Source organism: Canis aureus, chromosome 7 (genome assembly GCF_053574225.1).
Source record: "Canis aureus isolate CA01 chromosome 7, VMU_Caureus_v.1.0, whole genome shotgun sequence".
NCBI classification, from domain to species: domain Eukaryota; kingdom Metazoa; phylum Chordata; class Mammalia; order Carnivora; family Canidae; genus Canis; species Canis aureus.
This window is the reverse complement of record NC_135617.1, coordinates 65,859,414-65,875,601: the sequence shown is the minus strand read 5'-3', so window position 1 is coordinate 65,875,601 and position 16,188 is coordinate 65,859,414. Positions and strand designations below refer to the sequence as shown.

Here is a 16,188-nt window from a genome sequence, read left to right as displayed (position 1 = left end):
TGATCTTGGACTTCTCAGCCTCCAGAAGTCCAAGAAGTCCAGAATTGTGTGAAATACATCTCTGCTGTTTAAGCCACCAGTCTTATGGTATTCTGTTATAGCAGCTCAGGCAAATGAAGACAGCCTCCTCCTCTACAAGGTGTTCCTAAAAAGCAAGCACTCCTTAATGAACCACGTGTGTCTGAATCCTTGGCTCAGGCTCTGCTTTCAGACCTGCTTAACATAGTTCATTGAATGAGTGAACAAGTATGAGACATACCAGGCTTGTGAAGATGACTCCCTGCCCCCACCACCCCAACCCTCTCAGACTGCAGGGACCCAGGGTCCATGTGGCTGAGGTTGGCAGGGCCTCCCAGGCTTTAACCCAGTTGGAGTTGCTGCAGTCTCTGTGAGATGCTGCCGATGACTGCCTTGGGCTTCTGGATGGATTAATTAATTACCGCCAGCACCAGCAAGAGAAAGCAGCCAGCCTGACAGCTCCAGGCAGGTGAGGTCTTCATTTCCCAGTACTTGGCAGAGTCAGGAGTGGGGGAATGGGTAGGACTGAATGCAGTGGGGGGCATAGTTAGGAGAAGGAGGTCACAGAGGAGAAAGACTGGAACACTGGCATTTCTTAGGCAACACCTCCTCCTCCCACCCCACCCCACCCAGGGTCTCTGTGGAGAAGTAATCCTGCTGTCCAGATAGTGGAACTGACATCTTGAGAGGCACAGAGATTTGCCTAGAGTCACTTGGGAGTGGGGGGTCCATAGGCCCTCTGCCTCCCAACCTGACTTATGGCCAACTTTGGAGTGTGCGTGGTAAGGGTAGAGGGACAGAATTTCTGGTAACTTCTCTCCCTCTTCTCCTCCTGCTATTAACCCTCCCTATCAGCAGATGCCTTCCCAGCCTGAGACAGACCAGGGAGAGGAGAGTTGCGAGTACTGAGAAATGTCCTGTGTATACTCCAGGAAGGGGCTGGGAATGTTGAGGTGCCCATGCCCACCTACAAGTTTCACTGCAGTTTCCCTCCCTCCATCCCATCATCTCCCACCCTGTGGCCTGGACTGAGCTGATAGTTGTGGGACTGATAGGAATGACAGCTGCACTCATGATTAATCCCTAGAACTACTCTTGGAGGAAAGGTGAATAGGGAGTGGGGGAAGCCAAACTGGGGGGCATCACTCTTCAGCTAAATGGGAGGGCCCCCAAGGCCAGCTCTGGGTGTGATGTTTCTAGGGGGCCATCCCTTCTGGGGTTTTCTTTGTTGCCCTGCACACAACTCTGCTACAGTAACAAGTCTGACATTGGTGTTCATTAGGCACCCTAAGGGGCTGTCCCTTAAAGGGGAAAGGAGAATTCACCTCTCTGTGCCTCAGATTTTCCATCTCTAAAGTGGGAACAGCAAGGATGCTGATCTCAGCCGTGGTTGGGAAGACCTAATGTGTGAACACATGCGGAGCAGTTAGAACAGTGCTGGGCACGCAGGAAGTACTGTCAGTGTAGCTACTACCAAACTTCATCAAATCTAAGCTGTCATGGTTCGGACACATCATGATTTCATGTACCTCTAAGAAAAATAAAACACTGCTGAAAATAACTAAAATTCACTGCTTGAAAGGCTTATCCTAATTTCATAAATGTTAAAGTTGGCGGGGGGAAGTGTTTCTAAGAAAGATGAAGTACAGCATTATTCTCATCCTTATCACTCCCTAACTGAGGCACTTAGCCACCCCCCAACACCAGCTGTGCACCAGGTGCTAAAGAAACATTTGTTGAGTGAATGAATGACTGGACAGCAACACGAGTATGAGGAAGGCAGGGGACCCAGCACCTCTGGGAAGGCCCCACTCACCATCCTTCTCCCCCACAGGCTCCCAACCCCTCCCTGTGGAGTTGGGCCTTACCCAAGGCCCTTTGAGCATCTGCCCAACCCCCTTCGTCCCAATCAGATGACCAAACGCCTTGCTTGACATGGCTCCCAACCAGTTAATTGGGTAGGCCGGCCAATGGTCCCTCACCCAACACCCACATAACCTGGCCCAAATAAAGCACACCTTCTCTGTTGGACCCTCAAAAGTGACCATTCACAGGAAAGTGCAATTAAAAGGACTTCCTGGGGACACCTGGGTGGCTCAGGGGTTGAGCATCTGCCTTCGGCTCAGGGTGTGATCCCCGAGTCCCGGGATCGAGTCCCATGTCCGGCTCCCAGCAGGGAAGCCTGCTTCTCCCTCTGCCTGTGCCTCTGCCTCTGTCTGTGTCTCTCATGAATAAGTAAATAAAATCTTGAAGAAAAAAAATGGATTTCCTGGCTCCTGAGTAATGCTGGGGCCACAGAGAAATGCTGGAGAGGAGGGGAGCACAGGAGGAAGGGAAACAGTGTCTCTCTCTCCCCCTTTTCTTCTCTCTAAAAGGAGATTCAAATCCTAGCTGGCATCAGCAGCATGACGTTGGCCATGTTACTGAACTTCTCAGAGGCTCAGTTTTCCTATCTGTAAAATGGGGTATAACAATAGTAGTTCCTTGCTGCCCTTGGTGAGGGGGCCAAAGAAAACAATGCATGGTGAGGGGGTGTCTGGCCCAGCGCCTCCCTTCTCTTCCTCTAACTTCCCCTTACTCCTCAACTTCCTCACTTGCTCCTTCCTCTCTCATCCTACCCCACCCTAGCCCTGCCCTAATACCTACTCAATGCCAAGGCAGATTCCTTTTCCTTCACCCCCTTAGATGTACTTTAAATCCTGCAGGGAGGGAGGGGGCGCCCACGGCTGGTGGAAGTCTGGAGCTGGGGGCAGCCGTAGCAGGAGGGAGCATCCTCACACTGGGAATCTGCACTCTGGCTATTCCCACAAAGATTTAATCTGTGTCTTAATGGGCCGCAGTCTCCTCCGTAAAAGCCCTGAAGTGCCTTTTTATTTTTTAAAAAAATAAAAGTTGCTGATTGTGTCTGGTGCTTCCTGGGGCATGGCAAGGGAAAAGGGAGAGGGGAAGAGAAGAGGAAGAGGTGGTGGGCCTTTGGGACTGTCAGATCCTGCTTCTCCCTCGGTTCCTATCTCCAGGACCAACATGGCCCTGGTGGGTGGTGAGGAGGTGGCCACCCCTGGCTGATCTGGAGAAAGCAGTTGTGGCCTGAAATACTGGACCCCGCACCGTGTCCCTGGATCCCATTCTCCTGGGAAAACAGAGATCATTGGAATGCAGCCATTCAACTCAATTTTACCAAGAGCCCCCACTGAGAAGAACTCCTCCACTGTGTCCCCTGGGGCTTTGGGGGAGCAGGAGAGGAATGTGAAGAGGAAAGGCTGAACACTTCACCAACACTGAGTTGGCCTCTACTGGAGAACGGCAACCCGGCAGCCCTTTCTGCTTCCCTCTCCCCTCCCTCCACCCCACACAGCACCTGCTCAGCATCCCCTTCAAAGCTCACCACAGAGCCCTGACCTAAGACCTTGGCCTCCACCACCACTGCATCTCTAGCTCCTCCCAGGATCCCTCTTTTTTTTTTTTTTAAGATTTTATTTATTCATGAGAGAGACACACACAGAGAGAGGCAGAGACACAGGCAGAGGGAGAAGCAGGCTCCATGCAGGGAGCCCGATGTGGGACTCGATACCGATACCGGGACTCCAGCATCACGCTCTGGGTTGAAGGCAGGTGCTAAACCGCTGAGCCACCCAGGGATCCTCCCAGGATCCCTCTTACTGCTCTTTGTGTCTTCCTAACTGAAAGATCCCTATGTCCCCCAATATTGAAAGTGGGGACTGCCACGGAGCCCAGAGTAGTGTGTTTGCGAGAAACACCAATTTGCAGAACTCCCAAACAATGACTCTTAGTATCAAGATCTCTCCTTCCAGGGGCACCTGGGTGGCTCAGTGGTTGAGTGTCTCTGCCTTTGGTTCAGGTCATGATCCCAGGCCGGGATTGAGTCCCACATCGGGCTCCCTGCATGGAGCCTGCTTCTCCCTCTGCCTGTGTCTCTGCCTCTCTTTCTGTGTCTCTCATGAATAAATAAAATCCAAAAACAAAACGTCTACTGATGATGATCTTAGGAAAAAAAACTCTTCTTCCAACAGATAATGTTCTGAGCCCAGGTGGCCCAGGTGGTTAGTTCCAATGGGGATAACAGATGCATATCTGAGCAATCAGTTCAGTGCTGATCAAGATTACTTGTAACACTGCAGATAAAAGTGAAAATAGTAAAGTACGGGATCCCTGGGTGGCGCAGCGGTTTGGCGCCTGCCTTTGGCCCAGGGCGCGATCCTGGAGACCCGGGATCGAATCCCACGTCGGGCTCCCGGTGTATGGAGCCTGCTTCTCCCTCTGCCTGTGTCTCTGCCTCTCTCTCTCTCTCTCTCTCTCTCTGTGTGTGTGACTATCATAGATAAGAATAAAATATTAAGAAAATAGTAAAGTTCCCAGTTTTCCTTCTGTTGAGGCTTTTAAGGTCTTATCTCACCATGCTCTCCTCACTCCACTGGGCATAGAAGATTGTGCCTATTAGCCAAATGGGGAAATTGAGGCAGGAGGCTATAAACCAAGGACCAGGTTATACACCCCAGGAATTAGATATTCAACCAAGCCAAGGTGAGTCATCATTAAGTTCCACTTCTCCTGCCCTAATCTTCTATCATTTTTTTCTATGTCTCCAGCCCAGTTTTAGGATCTTTTAAGTGGAGAGAATTAGAAGTTATCTTGCCAAATACCCCCCTCCCCCTTCACTGTGGTTCTCTGGAGATACTTTGAACCAGTGATAACAAATGTAGACGCCTACAGGAGGAAGCCAGGTGGGAAACATGAATGTGCAAAACAGACCAGGTGTAGCACTGCAGGGAGTAGTGAGGCCTATGGCCTTCTTTCTAGTAATCAAACTCAAACAATTAAAATTAAGAATATGAATCTTCTGATTAAACAAAGTAACTGAGTGTGCACATTTATTTCTGCTCCTTTCAAAAACGTTGCTAAATGATGATTAAAGTTTTTTTTGAAAGATTTATTTGTTTTACAAAGAGAGAGAGTGTGTGTGAGTTTGGGGGGTGGGCAGAGGCAGAGGGAGAGGGAGAGATTCTCAAGCAGTCTCCCCACTGAGCACAGAGTCTCACTCAAGTGGATCCCATGACCCTGAGATCATGACCTAAGCCGAAATCAAGAGTCGGACACTCAAGGGACACCTGGGTGGCTCAGCAGTTGAGCATCGGCCTTTGGCTCAGTGCCTGATCCCTTAATCTGGGATCAAGTGCCGCATTGGGCTCCTTGTGGGGAGCCTGCTTTTCCCTCTGCCTATGTCTCTGCCTCCCTCTCTCTCTGTCTCTCATGAATAAATAAATAAAATATTTTTTAAAAAAGAATTGGACATTCAACCTACCAAGCCACCCAAGCACCCCTTAAATATCTTTTTAAAGCAAAAAAAAAAAAAAATCACAAAAAGAAAATGGAAGAATTGATAGCAGATGAGAGGTATCATTGAAATTTTGGAAGTCAGAAAGCTGACAAACAGGTGGTAATGGATTTTTACTATAAAAAGCAGCGTGTGAAGCCCACAAGCTAGAGGAATTATGCCAACAAGCCAGACAATTCACATTATGGGAAGGCTGGAAGATCAGGTACTAATGAAGACAGGAATGAAGAGGAAGGCTGAAAACTGGAAGACTAATTTTAAAAGTCTCTAGTAGGAACAGTTGGGCCCTCAGGTCTCCTTCAGACTTACCAGGTACCCTATCCCCAAGTCAGCAGAAGCCTAGAGGTTTATTCCCAGGAGATGTTGAACCAAAGGGCCTCTGGTCTCAGGGATAACAGGCCAGCTGGAAGTAAGGTGCTATATAAGTTTCCTAGGGCTGCCATGACAAATGATCACAAATGGGTGGCTCGAAACAACAGAAATTTATTCTCTCACAGTTCTAGAGGTCTAAAGAATGAAATCAAGGTGTCAGCAGGGCTGTGCTCCCTCCAAAAGCTCTAGGGCAGGGATCCCTGGGTGGCGCAGTGGTTTAGCGCCTGGCTTTGGCCCAGGGCGCGATCCTGGAGACCCGGGATCGAATCCCACGTCGGGCTCCTGGTGCATGGAGCCTGCTTCTACTTCTGCCTATGTCTCTGCCTCTCTCTCTCTCTCTCTCTGTGTGACTATCATAAATAAAAATTAAAAAACAAAACAAAACAAAACAAAAAACCTCTAGGGCAGCATCCTCCCTTGTACCTTCTAACTTCCAGTGGATCCAAGGGTTCCTTGGCTTATGACTACGTAACTCCAAACTCTGCTTCTATCCTTACATGGATATTTCCTCTTCTCTGTGTGTCTTTTCTCTGGATGTCACTTATAGGACATCTATCATTGAATGTAGAGCCCACCTTGTTACTCCAGAATAACCTCCTCCCAAGATCCCTGCTTAATTACATCTAAAAAGATCTTCTTTCCAAGTATGTTCACATTGACAGGTTCAGGAAATTACAAGATGGACATCTTTTAGGGGGCCAAACAACTCACTGTAGGTTGTTTTACTGGGAGAGATGATAAGTGAAAGTCTGGACTCCAGCTCTGTTCTGCTCCGTTCTAAGCATGCTTAGAATCTCCTCCCTGGAGAAACCAACTATCTCAAGAGAAAAGTGTATGTATGCTGACAGTGGGCATCTGCCAATGAAAGAGCTACATCTCCACTGGATCACCTACCCATGAGGCTCACTGGTTGACAGCCTTTCCCACAGATCTGTCAAATGATTTCCTAGTAACTCACTTTTAAGTATGAACAGATAGCTGGGATCACTACAGGTGTGCAAAAAGTCTTCAATTTGAAAGATGAAAACCAAACAGAAAAATAGAAAAAAAAAGGAAATCTGACAAAGTGGAAACCATGCAGGAAGCAGATGAAAACTTTCAAACTAAAAAGCAATATAAAAATTATTTCCAAAGAAGGCCGCCTGGGTGACTCTTGATTTCAGCTCAGTTCATGATTTCAGGGTCATGAGATTGAGCCCAGGTCAGGCTCTGCATTCAGCAGGAAGTCTGCTTGAGATTCTTTCTCTCTGCCTCTCCCCCTGCTTGTGTTCTCTCTCTCTCTCTCCCTTGCTCTCTCTCTAAAATAAATAAATCTTTTAAAAAAAGATTTCCAGAGAGATGAGAATATGTTGTATTTATGTAATAAAAATAAAATACTATAAAAGGAAAAAAAATACTATAAAAGGAATCATTCAGAAAGCATGTGTTCTTAAAAATGAAAAATAAGGGCAGCCCCAGTGGCGCAGCCGTTTAGCGCCGCCTGCAGCCCGGGGGTGTGATCCTGGAGACCCGGAATCGAGTCCCTCATGGGGCTCCCTGCATGGAGCCTGCTTCTCCCTTTGTCTGTGTCTCTGCCTCTCTCTTCGCTCTCTCTGAATGAATAAATAAATAAATCTTTCATTGTTTTTTAATCTTTTAAAAAAATGAAAAATAATTGAGGCAGCTGGGTGGCTCAGTTGGTTAAGTGCCTCCAGCTCATGCCCTGATCTCAGGGTCCTGGAAGCAGGGAGCTTGCTTCTCCCTTTCCCACTGCCCCTCCCCCCACTTGTATTCTCTCACCCACTCACTCTCTCTCTCTTAAATCAATAAGATCTCTTAAAAAATGAAAAAGAAAAAAAAAGAAAAATAATGTAAAAAGATAGCTGCTTAACTTCAATATAAAAGTGTAGAAATAAATTTATGGAACTCTCCCACAAAGTACAACAAAAAGACAAAGAGTGGGAAAATAGGAGAGAAAAACTAAGAACACTCAAAGATCAGTTGAGGAGATCCAACATATGTCTTATACAAGTATCAGAAAAAGAAAAACAGAAAATATAGAAGGAGGAAAATAAGGAAAGAAGTAATACAAGATAAATTCCCAGTACTGAGACATGCTTGAGATCATCCAGAACTGTGAACAGAAAAGGACCTCTATAAAGCCATATAATTATAAAATTTCAAAACACTAGTGATAAAAAAAGAAACCCTAAAAGTGTCTAGAGATTTAAAAAAAAATAGGTCACCTGCAAAGAGAAAAGAATCAGAATGGACTCAGATTCTTCAAGCATAGTAGTAGGAGCTAGAAAGCAATGAATCAAACGCATTCTAAATTTGAGGGACATGGCTTTCTATCTAGAATTCCATACCCAGCAAACTACGAACCAACGTGATGAGAGAATAAAGACATTTCAGACATTCAAGATTGGAATATGTGTATCTATATACCCCTGCCAGGAGCCTAGAGTCTCCTGACCCTGTTTATTTAAAATGTTAATTTTGGCTCATTATTATATTGGTTTCCTATTGCTGCTGTACCAGATTACTGCAAGTGTGGTGACTCAAGACAATACAAATTTATCATTTTACATGACTGTAAGGACAGAGTCTGACATCAGTCTCACTGAGCAAAAACCCAGGTGTCAACAGGACTTCATTCACTTCTGGAGACTCAAAGGAAAAATCTACATTCTTGCTTTTCCCAGCCTTTATAGGCTGCCTGCATTCTGTGGCTCCTAGCCCCATTCCATCTTCAAAGCCAGAGTATCTTCATCATTTCACAGTACATCACATCATGTCACTCTAACTCTGCTCTTGCCTTTATATTTTCTTCCCTGATTCAGGCTCTTTTGCTTTTTTCTTCTACTTTTGAGGACCCTTGTGATGACAGTGGTCCCATCTGGACACCCCAGGTTCATCTCCCTAACTTAAGGTCAGCTAATTAATAATAGGAATTCCAACTGCAGCCCTAATTCCCCTTTACCATATAACTTAACCCATTCACAGGTTCTGGGGATTAAGACACAGACCTTGAGGGGTGGGGTGCATTATTCTTCCTACGACAATCATGGATTTTGTTTTGCATTAAATTGGATTTTTTAAAAAAGATTTTATTTATTTATTCATGAGAAACAGAGAGAGAGGCAGAGACATAGGCAGAGGGAGAAGCAGGCTCCCTGTGAGGAGCCCGATGAGGGACTCGATCTCAGGACCTCAGGATCATGACCTGAGCCAAAGGCAGGCACTCAACCACTGAGCTACTCAGGCATCCTTAACTTTGATTTTTTTAAATATTGCATGAAAATGTTATTTCTCTTAATTACTGGGCTGGGTTTTTTGGGTTGTTTTTGTATTTTGTTTTTGGTTTGGGGGATTTTTTTGTGTGTGTATGCTCCTTAAATTTGTTCCTGAGCTGAGTATCCTAATTCAGGTTCTATCTATTTTTCCTTCTTTGCCCACTCCTTCCAGCCTCAGGCCCAGCTCAGTGAAACATCTTGGGCCTCAGGCTGCCCAAACTCCAGACACATTCTGCAGGCCCTTTCTCAGCTATACATTTCTCTGCTCCAATTTGAAAGGTAGGTGCTCAGGTTGCCAAGTCAGAGAAGGGAGAAGAAGCTGTTCAATTCCTACCCGGGCCCCAGGGAGGAGACAGGACCCCACTTCTACACACCTGATCCCCCCTCAGGGCTGCAGAGATAGCCAGCCTTACAGCCTGGCAGCAAGCAGGGCAGATGGACGCTAGAGGTGGGGGGAGTGGATAGGAGAGATGAAAGAGGATCCTGACACTGCCTGAAGGTCAGGGGCAGCCAGTGGTGTCTGGGCCACCGCAGGGGTGGGGGGGCAGTGCTGGAAAGCTGATGCTGCCCGCACACTGGAGAGGCCCCTGGGAGGCAGGGATCTGATCCTCAGCCATTCCAGCAATGTCACAAAGGACGCCGCTGGGTGGGGGTTTGGAACAGAAGAGGAGGAAAAGACTGGGAAATGGGGGTCTCCATACCAGAGAAGGGGGGCAGAGGGAGAGGGGAGTGGCAGGAGACAGGGTGCCCTCTGTGTGTTCCCTCCATGCTGCCCTCAGAGGCACGGGTTACTGGCAGCTGTGGGTTTTCTAGATGGAGTGAGAGGATGGAGCAGGTCCTATTCCCACTCCTACCGTCACCACCAAGCCTGGCTCCACCCTCTGAACCCATTAGATGAGAACCAGATGCAAATGAAGGGGCTGAGTCACAAGGGCATTGAAGTTGGTAAGTTTTCTACCAAGAGCACTGAGGGAAGGTCACAGATAACTAGCAGGTGGAGAGAGGCAGGCAGGAGGTGGGGATATCCAGAGAATCAGGCACAGAAAGGAGACAGAGACTGAGTGGCTGGAGGGGAAGGGGCTGAGTGGGGGAGGGGAATTTGCACCGCCTGAAAGGGTTGGAGGGTAGGGGGAGTTGGAGCCTGGCATGGGCCCCTCAGGACTGGGGACTGCCCTGGGCTCTGGAGAGGGTGGGGCAGGTTGCAACTTGAACAGGACTTTCTCTGAGCCTCCAGCTGCCTGTACCCCTCACTTCTGGGCGGTGATGGGGAGAGGGGCCGGCTGGGAGGGTGCCAGGGTGGCTGGCAAGCCGAGGGGTCAGAAGTCCTGGTTGGGGTGACAGAGGTCACAGTGCCTGGCCCTCCCCTCGGGCTAATCAGAGGCTTTGAGCACAGAACTGTCAACTTATTACTCAAAGGACCCAAGCTGTTGACCCACAGCTAATCACTAATGGTTTGCATATTTTGCATATCATTTGCATTCTCCTGGGGGTCTCTGGAAACCTCTGCAATCACTCCCTAGAGGCCCCTGCCCCTATCTCGAAGGTCCCCTCCCGTGTCCCCCAGGCCCATTTCCCTGCTCTGCTGCCTCATCTGAGATCAGAAAGCGCAGGTCACGGGTGGGGGCATCTCTAAACACTATGGGCACAGCAGGGGCTGCAGGGCCAGCTGGGAGCAGCTGGGGGCACCTTGAAAGGGGGTGACCAAGACCTGTCTGGTGATTAATCCTCCGGCTAATGGAGGCTTCACTGTCACTGGGGCTTTTAAGGAAACTCAGGGAAGCCCTTTAGTGCCATCAGAGCTGTCTCTGAGGTCCTCAGCGAGCTCATTAGCAGCCCTCCACCTCCTAATTAGCAGCCCCTCCCCTGAATGGCTGCTGGAGGGGAAGAAAGCTTTGTGGGCCCTTTAAGGCCCAAGGCCCTGGGCAGAGCTGCAGCAGCCTCCACTGCTCCCCCACCCAGGACCACTCACCTATTCTCCAAAACGGAGCACAGCCGCCCCTGCCTCACTCCCAAAGCACACCTGCAGCTGGAATGAATTTGTACTCATCCAGGCCATCCTAGACAAGGAAAGCAGGGTCCAGGGAGGCCCCCAGAGGCCACTCAGGCCATGGGAGAAAGCCACCTTGGAGTCAGCTGTCCCAGCACTGTCCCCACAGCATCCCCAGCCTCCTGTCTCCTCTGCTTCCTCCCCACCCTGCCCAGCATTAGGGAAGGCAGCCCCTTCTCTAAGGGCTTTAGAGGGCAGGCAGGCCACTGACCTGGTTAGGACCTATCCCTGACCAGAGGCCAAATGTCACAATCCCTGGGAGTTTCCTATCAGCCCCAAACACTGGGGTTCTCCAATATTTTGGGGTAAGAGCAAATGAGGTGACCCAGTTCACTTTCAGAAGTATCTGTAAAGCTCCCCATTACCTGTTGCAAGGCAGTTTACAGCAAGGGAGGCCTCTCTAGGGGGAAAATCATGTGCAGAGAGTGGCAGTCATAATTCCCTGACAGAGGCTGCCCAGAAGGAAGGATTGAGCACAGGAGAGACTTCACATTCTATTTATTCCACAAATAGGAGCATCCACCCTGAGCCAGACCCTCTGCTGGGTATGAGAAGACTCAGAAGTAAGAGAGACATATCTTTACTCTCAGGCCAAATGAATGAATGATTTGGAGCAAATCTTTTAAAATTATTCTGTGACTCAGTTTCCCCAGGTGTAAAATGAAAACTATTCCTTTTTTTTTTTTTTTTTTTTAATGAAAACCATTCCTGATGCTCTAGGAAGCCTGAAAGGCCATAGAGAATTGGATCTCAGGAAGCAATTTTTTAAAAAATATTTTATTTATTTATTCATGAGAGACACAGAGAGGCAGGCTCCTCGCAGGGAGCCTGATGTGGGACTTGATCCCGGGACTCCAGGATCACGCCCTGGGCTGAAGGTAGGCGCTAAACCGCTGAGCCACCCAGGGATCCCCTCAGGAAGCAGTTATGGATGACGGTAGAAATGATAGTAAAAGTAACGCAATATCTGCCATGTGAATGCTCAATAAACGGTCATCAATATTATGATTATTTTGTTGTGGTGGTTGCTATTGAGAAGGCTTTCTGACCTCAGAATCCTGGCTGGCAATTATATACTGCAACCTCCTTTCCCAGCTCCCAACAGATTACAGATAGAGAAAATGGCATTTATTAAGCACCTACTGTGTACCAGGTGCTACATTGGTCTCTTTGCATGTGTTATCTCATTTGATCCTTGTGATCATCTAACAGGACAGTCAACAGTTCACATCTTCCCTCTCTCTCTTTTTAGAGATGAGGAAACTGGGGCTCAGAGAAGCTAAGTGCCTTGCTAAAAGATTCTGCACCCACAATTCCAATGTATGAGTAGAATGGTGGCAGGGCTGAGGCAGGGGAGGAGGGTGGCACATTCCTTACACACCACAAAGCAATTCTCCATGACACCAACTGGATACCTACAGTTCAACTCAATTCTGACACAGTCTACCTGGAGACAGCAGCAGACCCCCCAGGTTAAAGGCTCTGTCCCATAAGACTGCCCCCTACGCCCTAGCCCCCCACTTCAGATGCCAATCACAAGACAAAGTTGTTACCTATGCCTTTGGCCAGTTGGCTATAGACTGGAGGTTCCCACAACCCCATCTTTGGGTTTGATTAATTTGATAGAGTGGCTCACAGAACTCAGGAAACCTGTTTAAATCTCTCAATTACACATTTATTACAAAGAATACTCAAAAATATGAATTAACAGGCAGATGTAGAGACACATATGAACAAAGGAACTTCTGTCCTTTGGGACCCAGCATGGTGGCATGTGGGAGTTCTTGAACCTCCCCTTTTTGGGGTTTCTATGGAGTCTCCATTATATAGGCACGATTAATTAAATGATTGATTTGACCTCTAGCCCTTCTCTCCACCCAGGGAAATCAGGAGGTGGGACTGGAAAGTTCTGACCTTTTATTCAGGTTGGGTCCCCTGGCAACCAACCCCTGTCCTTCAAAGATTTCCAAAAGTCACCCCATTAACATAAACACAGGTGTGGTGGAAAGGGGCTTGTTACAAGACCCCCCACATCACCTTTGTGGCTCTGAAACTATTTGGAGCACTGAGGACAAGAATCTAAACATCATGACAAAAGATGCTCTTATTACTCAGGGAAATCCAAGCATTTTGGGAGCTGTGAGCCAGAAATCATGGACAAAGACAAAACATATTTCTTCCAAATCACAATATCGCACTTGCCTGAGGTAACACTGCTCTCAATGTGCAGAGAATAACAGATACAACAATGTTCATGGAGCTTTATTCATAATAGCCAAAACTTAAAACAACCCAGAAATGTGTCAAGGGAAGAATGGTTGAGGGGCACCTGGGTGGCCAGTCGGCTGTGTCAGACCCTCAGATTGTGATCTCGGGGTGGTGAGTTCAAGCCCTGCATGGTTGGGCCCCATGCTCCACAGGGAGTAGTCTGCTTATGATTTTTCTGTTCCTCTCCTTCTGCCCTTCCCACTTGTGTTCTCTTTCTCTCTCTCCAGAATAAATAAAACATTTAAAAAGAGAGAGAGAAGAATGGTTGAATGAGCCGTCATACAATGGAGTACCCGATAGCAATGAAAACCAGTGAGTTACTGCTACAAACAACAACTTGGATGAATCTCCCAGACATAATGCTGAGCAAAAGAAACCAGGTACAAAGGGGTATGTACTGTATGGGTTCTATTTACATGAAGTTCACTAACAAGCAAACCTAATCTGATAGATCTCAGAGTGGTAGTTACCTCCAGGCGGTAGGGGGTAGGGTGGGCATAGACTGGGACTGTGGCTCAAGGGGATGTTTGGGGTGCTGGAACTGTTTTCTATTGAGATCTAAGTGATTGATGGTTACAAGAGTATGTGTATGTATATAAAAGCTCTACAAACTCCACTGTAAAGGTTTTCCTCCACAAAAAGAAAAAAGAAAATGAATAAGTAAGTAAGTAAACAAATGTGTAATATGTTATCATTTAAAAAGAGGCGGGGCTAAGATTGGATAGCCAAGGAAACTCTGGCATTGCATCCCGGCAGGGAGCAGGGACGGAGAGGCAGACCCTGACCCCGTCTCCCTGAGCCTGGGCAGAGAGGGAGGGGTGTTGGCATCCTGTGCTCCTCCCCTCCCCTCGGGGAAGGCGCTGGCCAGGCCAGCTTCCCCTCCAGCCCAGGAAAGGAAGGCGAAGTGAAAGGGTGGAAGAAAGGGAAAGGAAAAAGGAGGGGGGGGGAGGGTGATTGGGGCCCAGGACCCGGGCCCAGGGGCACACCCCCTCTAAGCCTCCAGGGGGTGTGACTAGGGTGGGATCACATTCTCAGTCTCTCGGGGAGGAGGCAGGGTCCTGGTGGGAGCCTGGCCGGCCGGGGCAGACATCTCTGTGCATTCTGATGGGTCGTGCAGAGCATCCCCCTGAGTGCTGGATCCTATGCCGGCGCACGCCCCAGCTGGGGGGACGCGGGGACCGGGAGGCTGGCGCACGCGCCTCGCCCGGAGGGGGCTCCCCACGCAGCCTCCGCGCGAGGCAGGCAGCAGGCCGAGAGGCCCCCGCCCCAGCCGGCCCCCCGCCGCGGCCTCCCACCCCAGCACCCGCGCCCGACGTCCTGTCTCGGGGGGCCTCTGCTCTCGGGGCGCCCCTCTGCCCCGCTCCCCCGCGGTCGGTGCCCTCCGTCTCCCGCGCCCCGCGCCGCCGACCCCTGCGCCCCTCCCGCTCCCCGGCCTGCGGCTCCTCCCCCGCCCAGGGGAGATCGCGGAGACTAATCTGTCCGCCGGCACACGCAGCCCAGCCGGCGCAGCGGCGAGCCGAGGAGCAGAGCTGGTGAAATCATGGTTCTTGACTTAAGAAACCGCTCTTGTTATTCCGAAGGCCAATGGAGAGAAAGCAGCGCCCGGCCAGGCTGGGCTAACGGCCTCGCAGCGCCCGCGGCAGGAGCGCCTCCCACGCGCTCCCCAAGCCGCTCTCTGGAAGGCAAAGCAGGGACAGGCACTCGCTAGGTGGCCGAGGCACGCTTTGGGTTTGGGGACAGGATTGCTCATCAGGAGCACTCCCTTCGGGGACACCTGGGTGGCTCAGTGGTTGAGAGTCTGCCTTTGGCTCGGGTCGTGACCCCAGGGTCCTGGGAACCAGTCCCACATCGGGCTCCCTCTCGAGGAGGCTGCTTCTCCCTCTGCCTGTGTCTCTGCCTCTCTCTCTCTCTCTCTCTCTCTCTCTCTCTCTCTCTGTGTCTCTCATGAATAAATAAATAAAATCTTTAAAAAAAGGGGGGGGGGAGCACTCACCCAGGCCCCTGATTCTCTCCTGGGCCCAGACACCCCTCAGAGGGAATACTCTCCACCAGGTCAGGGGGAAGCAGGTGTGGAAAGGAAGCCACTACCCAACAGGGGAAAAAAACATAACATTCACCAAGATTCTAGAACACCCCAGGCACTCTGCTTAGACATGCAACTCAGGAGCATACATTGAATCCTCGCAGCCACCCTAGAAATGAAGTCCCATGATTATTCCCATTTGCCCAGAAAACTAAGAACATAAGCAACTTGCCCAGTATCTGAGAGAAGAATTGCCAGCGCCCCAAGGCAGATATGCAAACTTCCTCATCCTAGCAGGAGGCTGGAGGGGAGCGACCGGTGGGGGGATTTGAGGACTGCACCCATCAGTCATGGCAGGAAACACAGAGCACACTTAAAGGTTTAATTGAAGGCATAAATGAAGGAACTATTTGTGGAAGTGTGGGCAGCTTTAAAGAAATGAGTAAGAGGTGCTGAAGCACCCAGGCCTGGTGGAGAAAAACGGAGGGGGGATGGGAGGGAAGGGGAGGGAAGGGGCGAGAGCTGTAGCTACAGAGAACTGGCAGCCCAGTGGAGAAATGCAGCCTGGACCCAAACTGCCTGGCAAAAGGAGGGAGGGGGTCCCCTAAGTACCCTCGCCTTTCTCTTGTACTGCTCTCAGATCACTGCTAGTGTCTCCATTCTGCCCTGCCCATGTAGAAGCCAGAGAGCAGAGACCAGAAGATGCAGATATAGAGGTCTGCTTTCTGGGGCACAAAGCAAAGTGAATCTGAAGGGAAGCAAATAACCCAGTCTGAGATGGGAAGTTCTCTTGGGGCAGGGCGGGTAAGGGGGATAGATTTCTGAGAAAGGG

At 49.4% G+C, this 16,188-nt stretch overlaps 1 long non-coding RNA gene across 1 annotated transcript in view; it reads right to left on the bottom strand.

Moving 5' to 3' along the window:
- LOC144316896 (uncharacterized) overlaps positions 1 to 15,401 on the bottom strand; it is a 42,367-nt gene extending 26,966 nt beyond the window's left edge. Inside the window, exon 1 of the long non-coding RNA XR_013382727.1 lies at positions 15,327 to 15,401. This is a non-coding gene — a long non-coding RNA (uncharacterized LOC144316896). The remainder of the gene's footprint in view (positions 1 to 15,326) is intronic.
- Between the last annotated feature and the right edge of the window lie 787 nt (positions 15,402 to 16,188).